Genomic DNA, 19618 nt, shown 5'->3' on the forward strand with positions numbered 1-19618 from the left:
GCTGTCACAGAGCCCCAAGCTCCCCGCTCCGCCCTCTGTGGCTTGGTCCCCAGGTGAACCAGTTAGCTGTGACCTGGAGGCTGAAAGGGCAGGACAGGGCCCCTGCCTTTGAAGCACTGGGCTTCCTTTGATGTGCAGATTCGCTCAAGGTCCCTCCTCGAGTTGGGCACAAATCCCCGATTGCCCTCCTCAAACCCGCCCTTTGTGAACATTCCCCAACAGTCCAAAGACCTCTCTCGTGCTGTTTCCGGTAAGCTCTTTGTTTGTTTGTGTGTATTTTCATTATTTATTTTGCAGAGGAAAGTGATAGCTTGCAGGGCTGGACACAGACTTTCAGACCGAACTTAAGAATCTGAAGAAAAGATCATTTTTGAGATATTCCTAGTTCCAGGTCAGGTTTAAGAAAAATAGTGGCCTTGATTCCAGAAAATGTAAATGTGATCAAAATACTGATGTGTAACGATCAAGCAATCAGAGCTCTTGAACTTAACGCAGGTTTGGGCTGAAATACCTTACTGGGTATATGACTTTGGGGAAGTCACTTAAACTTTCTGAACCTCTCTGTATAGATGGGGAGACTGAAGCAGGCTCAGAGAAGTTAAGTAACTCCTTCAAGGCCACACAGCCAGTAAGGGATGCTGGGATCAGAATGCAGGTCTGTCTGACTATGCAGATTGCCGAAGGAGGAAGGGAGGCAGCATCTCAGCTGCCACCAACAATGACAATAATAATCCTAACTATGGTTAACATAGTTAACCAGTGTTATGACACCAGGAACAGCCCCTTAGGAGGCTTGGAATTCATGCCGGGCACTGCCATAGGCATTTACACAAGTTTTCTTTAATCCCCTGAACAGCCCCGCAAGGTAGGGATGACTCTCCACTTTCCACTTATGAGAAACCTGAGATCAGAGAGGTGATATTGTTTTCCCAAAGTCACACAGTCATGGATGGCAGAACCCAAGTCCAGCTGAGCCAGGGACCTTTCTGCAGCCATGTCCGGAAGCAAAGCCCCAGGGGCTGCTCTTGGAGGCAGGGAGCTATTAATTCCAAACAGAACTCCGAACAGTCCCGTTGTGAGTGAGTTGACAGTGGCAGTTGGTCTCCTGGGATAAAAGTCGACGCTGGCTACTCTGAAGACAGAGCACTGAGGGGAAGCGTCCTGAGCCTTAGAGGGGACCGAAGCAGGGGCGAGGGAAGACCCTCCGTCCGCCGGAGAAGAAGCTGTTCGGCAACCTCGCGGGCTTTCCAGGGCTGGCTTGGGCTGCAGGGATGACACGAGGCCGTGGCTTCTTTCCAAGCTGACCCGAAGGCTGCAAGATGAGCTGGCTGCTGCCTGAGACATTCTCTGATGAATAGCTACCAGAGTTGCAGGTGCGTGACAATATCTCCAGCACCACCTTTCTGTGTCCAAAACTCTGTAAACTGGAACTCGGGGAGAGCCACAGGTTCCCAGAGTGATGCTCCCATGGCACCCTGGACCCTGAACTTGGGACTTAAAATCCCACGCAATGCACTGAGTCTTGATCATTCTCCCGGCCTCCCTTGCAGCCCAGAGCTCACATCTGCAGCTCATCTGGCCGGGCTTAGGAGCACAGTCCACGATCAGGGAAAGGAAGTCTCCCTGTGGGTGTTTCGGGCCTGGCTTGGACAGTCTAACCCTCTTCCCAGGCCAAGATCAGCGAAGAATCTCAGTCCAGTGAGCTGCTTCTGGCCTTGACTTACAGATTCCTGAGTCATCTCTCCTTGGGCCCATCCTCTGCTGGACTTCCTTGCAGGGGCCTTTGATGAACAGATGTGATAAAGAATAGGCTTTGAAAAAGATAAAATGCTGAACAAAAGGTCGTGTGGGCCACTGCAAGGGGTGCCATGGCCTGGTTAAACCTTGAACTTGCTTCCTGTCCAAGGGCAAAAACTGCTTCCAACCTCTGTATCTCTAGGACAGCCAGTCTGTGTGGTGACGAACACCCCACACTGCCCAACTGCGAGGAGTGGTAAAACTCACCAGCCATTGGTAACAACCGTTTGAGGATGGGTCTATGATTTAGGCACTTTGCGTCCATCGACCACTAGAATCATCCAATCATGGGAGAGGGGTATGAATTTGCCCATTTTATAGATAAAAAAACTGAGGCCTGGAGGAGTCAAAGAACATGCCCAAGATCATATAGCTACTTGGTAGAGAGGCAGGATTTGGACCCAGGCCTACTCATTCCAAACTCCAACAAAACACAAGGGATTTATTTAAGATGTCCTCAGCTAGAATGAAATATAACATAACAATGGAAACAAGAAACGTGGTTTTACAAAAATGTCCCTGATAGCTCTTCCAAAACCTGTAGAAAACATGACTTTTCCTCATCACTGCAGCTGGGGCTCTTGGCGTGAGTTGTATCAAGCAGGGGTCCCGCTGCAGGGAGATGAGGGATCGTAGCATGGCTCTGTTGGCGGGGACCTTAATGGCTATTTAGGGCCAGCAAACCCTTCACAATAGCCATGCCAGGAGGCTGTCCAGCCAATGCTTGGACACTTGCAGGGATGAGGAATTTACGCCTGCAAGGTAGCATAGTCTAGTCCCAGACAGCTCACCATTACCCGGTGCTTCTTTGGGCAAATTGACAGACTCTATTAAAATAGAAAATGTTGTGTACTTCCTACTACCCAGAAATTGTACCCTTGCAGACATGCAGGAGGAGATAGGTACAGAGGTATTCACAGCTATGTTGCACTAGCAAAAAATCCGAACCAATCTGTATGTTCCCCAATAGGGGAGGGGATGCATAGAATGGAATATATTCCTTCAATGGAACATCATATAGCCATAAAAAGAACACACTAAATCTATACACATCCCTAAGGATAAATCTCAGAAGCACAGTGATGAATGAAAAGACCTTCCTGCCAAGCTTGTTTACAGCACAGTATCACTATTCATGCTTTAAAAAAGTCAACACAAAACTAAGCTACGTATTTTTTCTCTAGTAAATACATGAGTGCAAAGGTGTTTGAAAAATTCTACAAAGGTAATTAACAAACTGACAACAATGCTCATCTCTGGAGGGGGCAAAGAGAAAAGAAGGCTCTAAATTTATTTGTAGCGTTAAGTGGTATTTTGAAGGATGATACATTACTGTATAGTTTAGGTAACTAATATTTACTTGAAAGTCTTTAATGAGAAATTTTCCCTATTATGTTGTGCTGAAATGTCCTATATCTCAAGCTTCTTCAATTTGCTTTATTTTTTTTCCCCCGGAGAACACGCGAAAGTGGGGTTCAAATCTCTCCTGAAACAAAAACTTCTGTTGTAACAACCGTTGCTAATCTGCCTCAGTGACCCAGTTCCTTACTGCCTGAAGCCTCCCCCATGCAAGCTCTTGCTTCTAGCTCTTTTCTTCCCTCCCTCCTTCCTTCCTTCCTACCTTCCTTCCTCCTTTTCACCCTCTCTACCTCCCTATGTCCCTCCTACTTTCTCTGAAGTTAAAACGGCCAAAAAAAGAACACAAAGAAAAAAATAAGACCCACCCATATTTCTACTATCTAGAATTAACCACTACAAACATGTTGGCATATTTTCCCTCTTTTATATTTATACGTTTTAAAATTACTCAAATAACACATAAATGCATAGTCCTTAAAATACAATTGGAGCATCAGTAAAGTGAAATTCCTCTTGACGTGTAGTCTCAGTTCAAATTCTATGTCCCCACCCCAGCTAAACACACACACACACACACACACACTATACTACTATGAACTCAGAATATATACTCTCATTTTAATAAAATTTTACATACTTATATATAAACCCTTGAAAACACAGAGGCCCTCTTGGGTGTTTTCAATTTCTTAAATGGGATATGAATCACTTCGCAAACTGAATTTTCTCTCCGTATTATAAGACATCTCCCCATTGACAAATATAACTCTGGTCCATCTGCTTTGATTGCAGTCCTAAAACACGTGCACGCACAACACTGCACATATCCAGTCCCCTGCTTGGACGTCTACGTTGGTTCTAATTTCTTCTATCATAAATTACTCTGTAATGGACATGCTTGTGTGTGTCTCCTCGCACACCAAGGTAAGAATTTCTCCAGTAGAGGCTACCAGAAGAGATCTGCCCTCTCCCCCAACACAGGTGTCTGGAATTGAATCCAGTCGCCTCAATGTGATCTCATCAGACTGGTCAGTCCACAAACATTTCTTGGAGAATCCGCTATGTGAAATTGTGCTAAGCGTAAGGGATAGAAGACAAGCATAGTCCCTTCCTTCTCAGAGTTTATAATCTCATGCAGGAGGCCAACATGGGAGGAAGCAAATATTCCAGACTGTTAGGTAGGTACAGGTATGCAATGTGCTATGAAGAAGGAGGGGGACCAGGGGACAATGACAGGGCACATGGCCTACCCCTGGGTCAGCGAAGGCTTCCTGGAAGAGGTGGCTTAACTGGCCCAAAGGATGGGTGAATGGAAAAAGGAATGGTAGAGAAACATTTCAGCCAAGGAGGTGAAGAGGCAAACGAGAACAAGCTGAGTGTGCTCCTGCCTCAGGGCCTTTGCATTTGCTGTTCCCTCTGGCTAAAATATTTCCTACTCACAGTTCCTGTGAGATGCCGGAAGCTTTATGACTCTCCCTACATTTGTGGTCTATGTGGCCCTGGCTGCTTCCTCACATGAACCAGTGCTATAAACTAACCACTCACCATCATCTCCTTGGTTCCCGAAAGGAAGAGCAGAGATGGGCAGGATCCTCTGGCTTGGCCCCTAGGCCTGTCCAAGAAAACTCTGTTAAACCATATGAGGGTCATGGCCTCGAGCACAGACTGTAGAGTCAAACCACTTGGGTTCAAATCCCAGATCTACCACTTTCCAGCTGTATAACCTCAGGCAAGTGAATTGCCATCTCTGAACAGGCTATAAAATGGGGATAAAAATACTCCCTCACTTAGAGTTACAGTGAGGATTAAATGAGGACACGCGTGTAAATCATTCAGCACAGGGCTCTGAGAGTGGTGAGGTTGCAAAAATAATACCAGCAATAACGACGATAATCCTGTGTGGCTGTTTCTTTAAAGAACAAAAGGGAACAGACACTCTCTCTGGGAATAAGAAAGGAGAATGTCCCATTGAGAGTTCCAGCCTGTCCCTAGAGACAAGGTGGGCAGTTACTGACTGACTAATGGCTTGAGCCCCAGCCACACTTCCTGGAAACCTTTATCCTGGAACCCAAGGGTGTCTCTCCAGCGGGACCGTGGGTGTGGAGCTGAGCAAACACTCCATCATGGATTAGCCCCTGTGGTCCAGATGCTTCCCTGGAGACTTGGGTAGTGGATGAGTGGGAGGGGCCCTTGGGGTCTCATCAGCTGTGTCTGCGCAGGAGGCCAGGAGAGGAGGGTGGGGGTGGACACATCTCAGCCCTGCTCTTGGGGACCTCTGGCCTCTGTTATCCAGAGTGGACTCTTTAACTCTTGTCATCTGTAGACAGGGAGGGCTGGTATGGTGGGATCTCTAAATCAATGATAACGAAAGTTGACTGTTCATTGCACTTTCACTAAATACTAATGCACTGTGCTAATCAGATATTCTCTTGCTAAAACCTTCCCGCAACTCTGCGATGTGGGTCCTACTTTATCCCCACTTTCTAGAGTGGGTAAACTGAGGCTCAGAGAGCTGCAGTCACTTGCCCACCAGTTTTGTCAGCTGCAAACCCAGGCTGTATCAGCCAGGCCATTAGCACAATCCTCTTGCCTCCGCCGTCTGCCATTAGGAGCTGCGATCTTAGGCAAGGGGCTTAACTCCTGCATGCCTTGGCTTCTTAGACTGTGACACGAAAATACCTCTTAAGGCTGTCAAAAGCATTAAAACGAATTCATGTATGTCCAAGGCTCATGGCAATGCTTGGCTTGCCACAGCAATGCAGTTGTGGGTTATTTGAACTACGTGTATATGTATTTTTTCTTTGGTGTAAGTTGGTCATTTGGGTCAAGTTTGGCCCATTTTGCAAATGGCCTTTTCGTGCATTTTGATAAGAGGTCTTTTTTGAAGACTGGAGAAATGATGTGCTCCCACCGAGGGGAAAAGAGGACATACCGGTTCTCAGCACCATTCTCCATGCCCCCCTGCTTGTGGGATGGAAATCGACCACAGCGGCTGAGTCAGCCAGTGCGGCCTTGATCTACATGTAGCGCTCAAGGGCAAGGTGGTGCTGCAGGGTGGTGTCCTTCAGAGAAGGAAAGTGTGGCGGCCTCTGAGCGAGACTGGCGAAAAGACACCCGGGAGAACACCGAACCAAGAGCTCACGCAAGAGTTAAATGAGGGCCTCTTCCATAGGGACCACCCAGAAGCATATTAGTCTCATTGAAGAGATCCAAGGTCTTCAAAGACAAGATCCATCTCCCTTCTTCGACTGAAGAGACCTGAACTCCTAAGGGGCCTCTTCCCTGGCTGACTTCCTGCCTGGGACCTCTCCAAATCTCCTCGCCTTAAACTCTAGCAGACTAGCTCTCTCTTTCCAATATCCGTTCCCTCCATGCCCCCCTGCCCTTGGCCCTGCCCCAGATCCTGGCAACATCCTGTTCTTCCCCTGAACTAAACTCCCCCTCCAGCTTCCCAGTGTGATAGGAATCTTAAATAAATGCTTCCTGTCTCTTGACCACCTTATCTCCCATTCCTCCCGAATGGCTGACGTTCAAGAACCACAGGCAGCGTTGCACTCCCTTCTAATTTTAAACCTGCCCTCTGAGGCTCTCTCCTCTTCCTTCTTAAGGTTCCGAGAAAGGCCAGGGGGTGTCAGAGGTCCCTGTTGGCCCGCTGAGTCAGCAGAGGCAGGAGGCATCCTTCTTAAGTTCCCAGGGAGGGAGTCTGGCGCTAAGGCTCCTGGGTGAAGCCACGTTGCAGCGCCTGCCCCATAGAGAACTGTGCTCTGCGTGGAGTTGCTGCGGTATGAGAATGATTTGGGTGGGGGAAGAAAACTCAAACATGTCTATGAAGAAGCTAGAAAAAATATGTATACACACACACACAAACACACATACACACGCTCTGAGTTGTCCTTTGTAAAGTGACTTTTCTGTTAACAAAACCTGCATCCTCCTCTAAGACTTGCACAACCTTGGAGGGTTGCATTCCAAGGATGTCATGTGACCAACTCAGGCCCGGCCAATCAGAGTGTTGCTGGCCAGTGATTGGCTCTGAGTGAGCATGTGACAGAAGTCTGACCACTAGGAATCAAGGGAGACTGGATGCTGAGATTTTTCTGTTGAACTCCTGAGAGAAGGTGTTGCTGCTAAGAGGGGAAGACGTCAGCTGACCTGACAGTGGCGATGGTTTCACAGGTGTACACTCATCCCCAAACTCATACAGATGTACATATTATAATAAATACACACAGTTTTTAAATATGTCAACCATGCTTCGATAAAATGGTTTTTTAAAAAAATAGTTGGCTGGGAGCTGGAAGTGGCCATTTCAACGTCACCCTCAGAATGGAGCCGACTCAGGGGAAGCCAAACTGGAACAGAGAAAGAATAAGTAAAAGACTCGGTCTCATCTGAATCCTTGAAACCAGCTCCCAAAGCTGATTCCTCTCCTGGAATTTTTAGTCACTGGAGCCCATAAAAATCTCTGTCTTAGTTTTCTGTCACTTATAACCACACACACACACACACACACACACACACACACACACACACACACGCACCCCACCCACACCCATATGAACATACACCATGAGGTGGAGATTAAAAGGAATAATATACACCTGTACTGAAAATGTATCACATGCCAACATGTATCCTTAAAATGGCTCCCTGGGCCAAAGGTCATTGGTACCATTCCCTTGCTCATAATACTAAAGCTCAGAGAGGAGAAGATGTTTGCCTGAGATCACACAGCTAGGAAGTCACAGGGCCCAGATTTAAATGCAGGTCTGTCTAAGCCAAAGTCGTTGCTCTTTGAAAACACCGAACTATTTTAAAAAGAAGCTCAAGGGGGTCTTCTAGTCTAGGTGATGGGATGTGACCTTGGCCACCGTCATTAACTACAAGGCTCCTGACGTCCCCTGTGTGCCATGCTCCTTTGGAGCCCACCCCCTCCTCTGCCCGCACACATTCACCTTCCTCCTTTTACCTCCCCCTTCCCTGTTATCTCCGATCCCACCTGGACCTCTCCTTCCCTTCGTAGTCACTCCATCATTCCGTGCAGCAGTCGAATCCCATCTTTGTCCTGCTTCTCAGACTTTTCCACTCGCTCCTCCTCCTCGTTCACCTCTTCAGCAGGAGCACGTCCCAGGGTCTGCCCTTGGTTCACTCCTCGGATTTTAACCTGTCTCTTGCCTAAGCCTCAGACGCATAAACACCCAAATGTGTCTCCTCACATCTGCTCCTAGATGTCCCCCAGGAACCTCCAGCTTGAAGTATCCAAAACGGAGCTTAGCACCCTCCCCCAACCTGCTGTTGCACCTCTACTCTCCAGCGCATCCATGACATGATCAGACATCCACTCAATCAAACTAGAAGAATCTTGGAGTCCCGTTCAGCTTCATCTCGTTGCACACTCGCCCCACCTAATCAATCATCTGCTTCTACTGACTTCTGACTTCTGCTTCCCGTATCATCCCCAAGCCCATCCTCAGTCTTCAGTCTGATAAGCCCTGCATGTGTGAGTGAATGAGTGAATAAATGATGGCTTTGGGAAACCAATCCTGGGCTATACTTTGTGAGATTTTTCTTTATAAGTGTGCAAAATGAGACCCAATATGCAAGGCTGTGTGTTGTTGTTGTGGTTGCTGTCTTCTAGAGCTGGAGATATCTTATAATCAAAATCATGGATATTATACTTTATTAAACACACGCCAAGTCTTTATTTTTTTTATTTTTATTTATTTTTATTTTTTATTTTTTATTTTTTTTTGAGACAGGGTCTCACTCTGTTGCCCGGGCTAGAGTGCCATGGCATCAGCCTAGCTCACAGCAACCTCAAACTCCTGGGCTCAAGCGATCCTACTGCCTCAGCCTCCTGAGTAGCTGGAACTACAGGCATGCGCCACCATGCCCAGCTAATATTTTCTATATATATATTTTTAGTTGTCCAGATCATTTCTTTCTATTTTGTAGTAGAGATGGGGTCTCGCTCTTGCTCAGGCTGGTCTCGAACTCCTGACCTTCAGTGATCCGCCTGCCTCGGTTTCCCAGAGTGCTAGGATTACAGGCGTGAGCCACCACGCCTGGCCCCAAGTCTTTCTTAACCAAACCATGTTGTATGTGTGAGTTTGTGTCTGTGTGTGCCTATGCACATGTATGTTTGTAGGTTACCCTGCCATCCTTAATCCCATAACTCCCTCTATACAGACATCGCAAAATGTGGAGAATTCCATAGACATTTCTTTCTCCAAACCCCAAATTTGCTGCTTTAAGTAGGTCATGCTTGGTCCCATTTTCACAGTCCACCAGTTAACTCATTTGAAAGTTGAACACAATTTAAGTATTTACCAGGGTGGATCATTGAGGGGGTTTAGTCAGGATACTGCCTGCAAAGCACTGAACTCGTACCTGGCACATAGAAGCATCTAGTATATTCTAGTAGTATTGCTATCATCATTACTAGTATTATAAGGAAAAGAGATATTTTTTTATCATGTTCTTTCAGGGTCATGTCCTTAAAATTTCACTTCTTGATAAATGATTACAGACAGCTCAGACAGAGCAGTTCCCTTTTCATCCTGAAAATGAGCAGCGCCTCCTTAATTAGTAGCCATTGGGAAAATCAGAGTGCCCGTCCTCTCGCTGTTTATATTAACAGCTTTCATTAATCACACATAAGATAATAGACATTACCGGCCCACCACACCATGCGTTAAAAAAAATCCTCAAGTTAATTGTGTCTGAATAGATGTCTGTCCCCTCAGAGAAAACGATCAGAATGGAAACTATTTAGACATCACTTTCTTAACATGCTCTTTTAGTTGAACAGCGGCTCATTGAAAAAGTTTGACATGGGAACTTTAAGTGTGTTTCTACTACGTAATGAGGACTCAACCAATGCTTGCGTGCTTCATCCACAGCCACAGAAGCTCTCTTTTAGCTCAGTTTCACTAGTGTGGAAACTGAGGCTCTGAGAGGCTAAGCCACCTGCTCGAGTAGGCAGAGGTTGTCCCTCCCTATGCAAAGCAGTAGGTGCCGTGGTTTAGAGTGTGAGCTCTGGAGAGAGACTGCTCAGGTTCAAACTTTAGTCTTGCCACTTACTAATTCTTTGGCCTGTAGACAGATCATTAAACATCTCTGTGCCTCAGTTTTCCTGCTTATAAAATGGGGATAACAGTACCGGTCTGATAGGGTTGTCATGTTAATTAAATAAGAGAGTATGTGATAGGTATTTATCCAGTGCATGCCACTCAGTAAATGTGAGCTATTAAAATATTACACTCCAGCCACATAGGCCGCCTTCATTTCTAGACTAGTTATCAATCTCGTTCTTGCCCCAGGCCCTTTGCACTTGCTGTTCCCTCTGTTGGGAATATGCTTCCCCCAGATCTTCATATGACAGGCTCCTTCTCATTCCCTAGAGTTTAGCCTTGCTCTGAATGCCCTATTGAATATCTCCCTGAACTCTTGCACAATGTCACATTGAACTTTTTGTTTTCTTTAACATATTAATTCTGACGTGAAATCATTGCACTCGTATTTGTTGATTTGTCTATTACACATTTCCCCCTTCTAGTGTCTGTCTCACTCTCAGCTGTATTCTTAGCTAAGTGGTCGGCACATAGTAGGCAATTAATAAACATCCATGAAAGAATGATGAATGGGACATCAAGGCTATAAGCTAATGTCTGTTGGGCTTTAAATCCTGTCTGTGCCAAGCTGCTTTCAAAGCTGACAAGTCTCCAGCAGAAATGAAGGAGCCAAAGTCTTGGTCCCTCTAAAGGGACACTCAGAGGGGCAGCCATTTCACAGCCCAGTGAGGATGGGAACCCCAGACCTGTGAGTTCCCAAAGGGAGCTGGGTTTTCTAGGATGTTCCAATTACCACGAACACTAACTTCTTGACAAGAAGAATCATCTCAGGGCTGCCCAGAATATATCAGTCAGGATGGGTGAAGTTGTGTTGCAGTAACAAACAACCCCCAAAAGCACAGTGGATTAACCTATACATCCATCAAGGGCCAGGAAAGTGTCATTGTCATTCTCATTCTGGGTCCCAAGCTGGCAGAACAGACACAGTAACAGAAGGCAACAAGAATGTGGTGAAATGCAATGGCTCTTAAAGCTTCTGCCTGGAAGCAACATACATCACTTTTGCTCATATTTCATTGGCTAAAGCAAGTCTCATGGCCATGCCAAAGTTTAATGGAGTAGAAAAGTTTAATCTTCCTTCAGTTAGAATCCTAGGTATTGATGGATTATTATAGTTCTCCACACAAAGTTAGAATGATGTCCCATTGTCTTGATTTCTGTACCCCATTAGGAGTCAATACTGGGAAAGCAAACCTTTTCTATAATGGGCCAGGCAGTCAATATTTTATTCTTTCTTGGCCATAAGTGTCTTTGTTGCAACTGCTCAACTGTGCCATTGCCACATGAAAATAGCCCTAGACAATATGTAAACAAATGGACATGACTGTGTTCCAATAAAACTTTATTTGCGCAAACAAGTGGTGGGCCAAATTTGGTCTGTGATCTGTAGTTTAACAATCCCTGGTTAGAGTATTTTTTGACTCCTGGTGGCTCCTCAAGCACCGCCCCTGCCCTTATTTAATAGCTAACATCTTGGGAGTCCTTGCTATATACCAGGTTTCCCCCTTGCCAGCATGATCTCATCTAAACTTCAGAATTCTGGTGCACTTAATGAGAGGTACCTATGATGAAAACCAGAATGAGACTCATGCTCTCCCTTTCTACAGTTGTCTGGAGTCCACAGCTAAAAGGCTCCATGTTAATAAAATATCATCATGAATGTTAAAGAGATACAATTCCCTGGTTTCACATTTCAAGAGTGAAGTTGGGTTTTTTTTGCCCATAGCCTGCTTGATCAGAGTTGCTGTTGCAATTTGGATGTATTTTTCTTTTTCTTTTCTTATTTTTTTCTTTTCTTGAGAGTTAGGAATCATATAAGGAAAATGCATAAGAAACTTGCTGGTTATGCCACCTCAGTCACGTGTGCATGTGTATGTTTGCCTGTGTGTGCATGTATGTAAACACATATGCATTTTTTCTGAAAATGAGAATACTCTGGATCATTGAATCTGGGAGCATAAGGAAATTGAGCTAATACAGTGGGACGTACAAAGCTGGTTTTAAGTATGCGACTTACAGGTTAATCTAAATAGTTTGGGCAGACACTTCAAGTCCTACGTGAGCCATGTGTTAGTGTCCTAGGCTACCGTCACAAATTGCTGCAAACTGAGTGATTATGACGGCAGAACTTCTCTCACAGTTCTGCAGACCAGAAGTCTGAAATCGAGGTGTTGGCAGAGTTGGCTTCCTCCGGAGTCTCTGAGGGAGAATCCATTCCATGCCTCTCTCCCAGCCTCTGACACTTGCCAGAAATCCTTAGCATTCATTGGTATCCATTTCTGACACCTTGTTTTGATAATTCTGGTTTACATTCATCTCTTTCTTTCCTGGGCACTTATCTCAAATCAGGACCATGACATTCAATGGGGCCAGTTTGTCATTTGGAATCATTAGAAGCCACTGCCCCATTTCTGATTTGGTCCTTTATGTGGCCACCTTTTCCCTCTCAATGCATAACATCAAGACAAAGGGTACCTTTAATTTCTCAAGGTCTTAATGCTGACCCTCCTTGAACACCAAGCCTTAATTTTCTGTTAAGCTCTAGAACTTCTAATCTCTTATTTACTTTCTTGTTTTGACCTCATCTGAAAGAGTTCTCCTTGGGTGTCCCCTTCCTCACACCAACTTGGCCTTCCTACTTTTCACTAGCTCTCCCTAGACACCCCTTCCTTTTGGTACAGCTTTGACCTGGGTATTCTAATCATAGCATAAACCCTTGGAGAACAGGTGCTTCACTCCTCTCTACCTGCTCCCCAGTGTATCCCAGCTCTGTAAGTAGGATCCAATTGACCAAGGCAAGATGGCACTTTGGTTAAAATCATGGATTTCAGAATTAGGCCTGGATTCAAATCTTGGCTCTGACAATTTTGTAGATGAGGGAATTTGTCTAAGATGCTTCACTGCTTTTAGCTTTGGTTTCTGCATCTGGAAGGTGGGAGAAAATAAGATCTCATGGGGCATTAAGTGGGATATTAAATATTAATACAAAGCATCTAATTCAGGGCTAAGCCAATGCTATTCTTCAAAAATGCCTCCTTGCTTTTACATCTTGGGTATGAAAATAACAACTTTAACTGTGTGAACTGCATGTGTTTCCTTGCTAGGTTTCGGAGAGTTTGAATCAATGTTTAGAAAATCTAGACATGTTGTCTGTGTTGGTCCATCTATTGTCCAAATGAATACTTACTATTTAACTTTTGTCATTTAACGTTCACAAAACCTCACTCCCGCCCCTTAGGCCTTTGTCTCCAGCTGGTAGAAGTCAAAACCAACCACAAAAACAGTGGAATCGTTTTCCAAGATTGCTCAATGCCATCTGATTATGCCCAGGGCCCCAGGCAGAGTTACTGATACGGCAGCAGACATGCAACATATCTCCATCTAGGGGGACAATGATTTACAGGAACTCACTGGATCTTCCTGGCTTCTTGGATGAAATGGTTTCCTAAATCCACTGTCCTCCAAATGGACTGTCAATATTTCCAAAACTGTCTCCTATAATTATATGTATGGTAGGGAGTCAACATTCATTTGGGATCTACTATGTGCCAGACATTGGACTAAGCCCCTTAGGTAGATTATCTCTTTGATTCTTCACTACTTTGAGCTTTTCCTTAGCCCCATCTACAGACAGGGAGAGTGAAGCTCAGAAAATGTAAGTTGTTCACCTAGAGTCAGTCGCTGATAAGTGGAGGAACCAGATTCAAACCCAGTTGTGTCAGTTTCCATCAGCTTCTGCCATATCCTTGTAAAGACCTTGAACTTCCAACGTCTCCATTGTATTGAAGACTAATCCAACCACACTATAATATTTTTATGTTTTTTTAAAGCAGTGAGTTTCCATAGCCTCCTCCCCCTTTTTCACCCTTGCATTCATTCTTTTATAGAACATTCAATACAGGCAGCCCTTTGAAAGGAAAAATGAACCTGAAAGCTCCAGTGAAATGAAAATGCTAAGGCTTCTTCGAAACTTAAGTAGCATTAGAAGCAATTACATTTGTGCAAATGCAGAAAGGTCTGTTGCTATTTCTGATTCCCCCACACCCCAAGGCAGTAAACTGGAAGGAGGGCTGTTAACTATTTCAGAGCACAGAGCTCTGGGCAGCAAGACCTTAGCTTTATTTTTCTCACCTCTTACTGTCAATGTAAGATGATGGTGCATCCCTTTTCAAAAAGAAACCGATATCTGTATATGAAAATAAATTAATGTTTTTATCTCAAAAGATGCTTTTATGAGAACATGGTTACATGGCAATTCTGGTGTAGACCTACCTTAAACACACACACACACACACACACACTCTCTCTCTCTCTCTCTAATAAAATGTAACCTGAAATCTTTGCCTTTAGTTATAGCTTTCATTTCTTTCTTTCTCTTTTTTTTTTTTTTATTTAATGGGGGCATCTGTTAACCTAAACTCAATATTGTTCCTACAAACACATGCAAGTACATAGCTAAAAGATGGGGATGAAGAGCTGATAAAAAAAAGAAGTAATGTGAGATGCACTTTAAAAATGTATGAAGATGTAAATAATATCACTTCATTAAAAAAGTAAAACTTTCTAAAAAAATGCATGGTCTGAGGGGAAGAAAAAAACAATTCTGCCCAATTAACTTCTTAGGAAAGATTTTTTTTTTTCCAGTTATCTGTTACTGCATTACAAACCACCCCAAAGTGTAGAGGCTTAAAATGACAATTTAATTATTCAGCCATAAAAAAGAATGAAATCCTTTCATTTGTGGCAACATGGTTGGAACTGGAGGACATTATGTTAAGTGAAATAAACCAGGAGCAAAAAATTAAGTACCATGTGTTCTCACTTATATGTGGAAGCTAAAAAAAGTTGATACCAAAGATTTGAAAAGTAAAGCAGAGGATACTAGAGGTTAGGAAGGGTAGAAGGAAAGGAGAGATGGGAGAGATTTGTTAAAGGATAAAAAATTACAGCTATTTTGGTTACTATAGCCTTGTAGTATAGCTTGAAGTCTAGTAGACCGATGCCTCCCAATTTGTTCTTTTCGCTTAGGGTTGCTTTGGCTATTTGGGGTCTTTTCTGGTTCCATATGAAGCATATAATTATTTTTCTAGATCTGTGAAAAATGATATTGGTAGTTTAATGGGGATTGAATTGAATTTGTCGATCACTTTGGGTAGCATAGACACTTTAACAATGTTGATTCTGTCAATCCATGAGCATGATCTGTTTTTCCACTTGTTTACATCCTCTGTGATTTCCTTCCTCAGTGTTTTATAGTGCTCCCTATAGAGATCTTTCACCTCCTTGGTTACATATATTCCTAGGTATTTTATTTTCTTTGCTGCTATCATGAAAAATATTGAGTCTTTGATTTGATTCTCAGCTTGACTGCTGTTGGTGTATAGGAATGCTACTCATTTGTCCATGGTACTGGCACAAGAACAGAGACATAGACCAATGGATCAGAACAGAGAACCCAGATATAAAACCATCCTCATGTTGCCATCTGGTCTTTGACAAAGCAGACAAAAACAAACACTGGGGAAAAGAATCCCTATTCAATAAATGGTGCTGGGAAAATTAGATAGCCAAATGTATTAATAGAAGACTTAAATAGGATTTACACATCTTACCACTCATAAAAATTAATTCATAATGGATAACAGACTTAAACCTAAGACATGAAACTATAAGAATTCTAAAAGAAAATGTTGGAAAAACTCTTATAGATATTGGCCTAGGCAAAGAATTTATGAAGAAGATTCCAAAGGCAGTCACAGCAACAACAAAAGTAAATAAATGGGACCTGATTAAATTAAAAAGCTTCTACACAGCCAAGGAAACAATCAATAGAGTGAATAGACAACCTACAGAATGGGAGAAAATAGTTCTGTGCTATACATCTGATAAAGGGCTAATAACCAGAATCTGCTAAGAACTCAAGCAAATCAGCAAGAAAAAATCAAACCACTCCATTAAAAAGTAGGCAAGAGACATGAACAGAAGCTTTTCTAGGAAGATAGACTAATGGCCAATAAACATAGGAAAAAATGCTCAGCATCTCTAATCATCAAGAAAATGCAAATCAAAACCACAATGAGATATCATTTAACTCCAGTGAGAATGGCTTTTATCAAAAAGTCCCAAAACAACAGATGCTGGTGTGGAGGCAGAGAGAAAAGAACACTCATATACTGCTGGTGGGACTGCAAACCAGTACAACCCCTATGGAAAGTAGTATGGAGATACCTCAAAGAACTAAAAGTAGACCTACCATTTGAGTCAGCAATCCCACTACTGGGTATTTACCCAAAAGAAAAAAAAAGCCATTTGATCAAAAAGACACTTGAACTTGAATGTTTATTTTAGCACAATTCACAATCGCAAACATGTGGAATCAAACCGAGTGCCCATCAATACATGAGTGGATTAATAAAATGTGGTCTATGTATACCATGGAGTACTACTCAGCCGTAAAAAATGGTGAACTAATATCTCTTGCATTAACCTGGATGGAACTGGAAACCATTCTTCTAAGTGAAGTATTGCAAGAATGGAAAAACAAATACCACATATACTCATCATTAAATTGGGACTAATCCAACAACACTTATGTGCACATATGGAAGTAAGACTCAATGGAAAGTGGGAAGTGGGAAAATGGAAGTGGGAAGGGGTGGGGGTGGGTGGGTAAATTCACATCTAAAGTACAATACACACTATCTGGGTGATGGGCACATTTATAACTTTGACTCAAAATGTACAAAAACAATTCATGTAACCAAAATGTTTGTACCTTGGTAATATTCTGAAATTAAAAACAAATTATAGCTAGAAAGGAGGAATAAGTTCTAGTGCTCTAAAGCATTGCAGGATGACTATAGTTAACAATAATGCATAGTTTCAAAGAGTTAGAAAGAGGATATTGAATGTTCCCAACACAAAGAAATGGTAAATGTTTGAGAGGATGGATATGCTAATTACCCTGACCTGATTACTGTACATTATATGTATCAAAACATCACTATGCACCTCATGAATATGTACAATTATTAGTCATCAATCAAAAAAATTTTAAAATGATAAGTTATTATTTCTGACAGTTCTGCAATCTGAGATGGGCTCAGCTGTGCAGTTCTTCTGCTTTACCTGGTGCCTGCTAGGGCTGGAACGTCCAAGGTAGATGTGAAAACTCTGATGACTGGTGCTTCAGCTGGAATGGCTGGAACAGCTGGGCCCCACTTGGGCATTGCTCTCTCTCCCCCTGTGCCCTTTCTCATGGTTACCCTGGGCTCTCTCACAGAATGGTGAGCTTGGGGTAACTGAACTTCTTAAATGGTGCTGGCTTCAAAGAGGCAGAAGCTACTAGTACTGTTAAGGTTTGGACTCAGAAGTCTCAGGAGGTCATTTCCTCACATTTTATTGGTTGAGGCAACTGACAAGGTTATCCCAGGTTCAAGGGGAGTAAAACAGAGGCTGTCACTTGGAGAGGAAGCTGCATGCACGTACAGAGGGGGAGGAATTCATGGTGACCATGTTTGGAGACTCTCCACCACACAGGAGCTAGCAGGTTGCTTGATAACCATTTCAAATATAAATTCTGAATAATGAAATATTCTACAGCAGTGAAAATGAATGAGCTATGGCTACATGCAAAAGCATTGATAAATCTTTTAAACATCACAATGATAAAAAAGGCACATAATAACGTATAAGGTATGATTCATTTTATGACGTTTAAAGCCATGCAAAAGTAAACTATGTTGTTAATGGATATATATGTAGGTGGCAAAATTATTGAAAAAAGCAGGAAAATAATGATCATAAAAGTCACATTAGAGGTCAGTTCTAGGTTGAATGCAGGAGGTTGTAAACAGGAAGTGACATGAAGGGCTTCTAGGTGTTGATAATATTGTTTTTTTCCTCGACCTAAAGATGGGTTGTATGCACGTTTAATTGTTAAATCAATCATTTCTATATATTTCTATTTGTTTGTGATATTTCTAATTTAAAAAAAAATGTTAAAAGTTGCTTTTAGGCTAAATTTAAGTTTGGCAAAGGCATACTTGATGTGTGAAGCTCAAAACTTTGAGTAGCGTAACACTGTGTAGAAACAGAAAAGTGGGGTTGAAACTGCGGCCCTCCCTACAATCTCAAGTTCACTCAGAGGAATAATAGCTATTGATTTTCCAACTGGTGATATGTCCCAGGCTCTCACCAGATGCTTTAATACATGATTGTACACAATCTAGAAAAAAATCCGAGGCGTAGGTATTATGTCCAATTTCCAGAGAAAGATAACAATGGCTGGTTAAGTGCAGCTCCAAGGTCCCACAGCATTTGAACCCAGTCTGTCTGACTCTGAACTTCCTCCTTAAAATAAAAGCCCTTGGCACAGGGGTCGTGAACATCAGCAAATTTCACCCATCTCCTGTGCGCTAGCCGGTCAAATCCAGCTTAGACAGCACCCAGGTCTCTACCAACACAAAAGCCCAATTGTTCATGCCTTGTTCTCATTGGGGAAGCGGCCCCTGTCACAGCCACCGCGGGACTTGGCCAAGCGTCAGGCCCTGATGGAAGACTCGCCTCTTGGCTGCTTGCTGTTGACAAGCTAAGTGGCTGCCTTAGCCACGCCAGGATGTAATAAAGCCGCTCGGCACCCAGGATCTGCCGACGAAGAGAGTGCAAGGGCAGTGGAAAGAGACGGCCTCCAAATTCCAGGAATCACAGGGTGTTTATTCTGAGGCCAGCCTCCCATCACCCACTCCTCTGGAAGCTGTGGCTGCCTGGAATGGCCCAGGCTGGAGAGAATCCAGATTAAATAATAGTGTAATAAGGAGCACGTCTCTGTTTTGGTTTTTATAGACTGTGCCATTTTCAAAGGGACAAGAGCAAAGTCTTCGAGGGCACTTATTGGGGTCTACTGAACCATGGCCTAATTAAATCTACTGGAGAAAAATCTCTTGTTAAAAATAAGGGAGGTCTGCATTGTATCTTTTGAGAAATTATTTAGCCTTATGATGGCTCTTATTTTCATGGACACTAGAAAAACACAGGCTGAATACTATGTTGTCATTAGCAACTCCAAGACGATGAGGGCACACAGAGGGGACGTTCTCAGTAATGACAATGCTCACATTGTCAAAACTCTTTCAAATTGATTATCGTGTTCCAGTCTCCCAACTGCTCTGTAAGATGAGGGGTCGGTGATCATTTGCTTCATTTTAAAGATGAAATTAAGAATTAAAGAGGCTCTCTTCTAACACTTATGTTTAGAGAGCAAATTGTTTTCTCTTTTTTTTTCACATTCAAAATTAAGAAAGAAATTCTTAGAAATGAAGATTATACTA

This window comes from Propithecus coquereli, unplaced genomic scaffold (assembly GCF_000956105.1).
Source record: "Propithecus coquereli isolate 6110/MARCELLA unplaced genomic scaffold, Pcoq_1.0 Scaffold81, whole genome shotgun sequence".
NCBI classification, from domain to species: domain Eukaryota; kingdom Metazoa; phylum Chordata; class Mammalia; order Primates; family Indriidae; genus Propithecus; species Propithecus coquereli.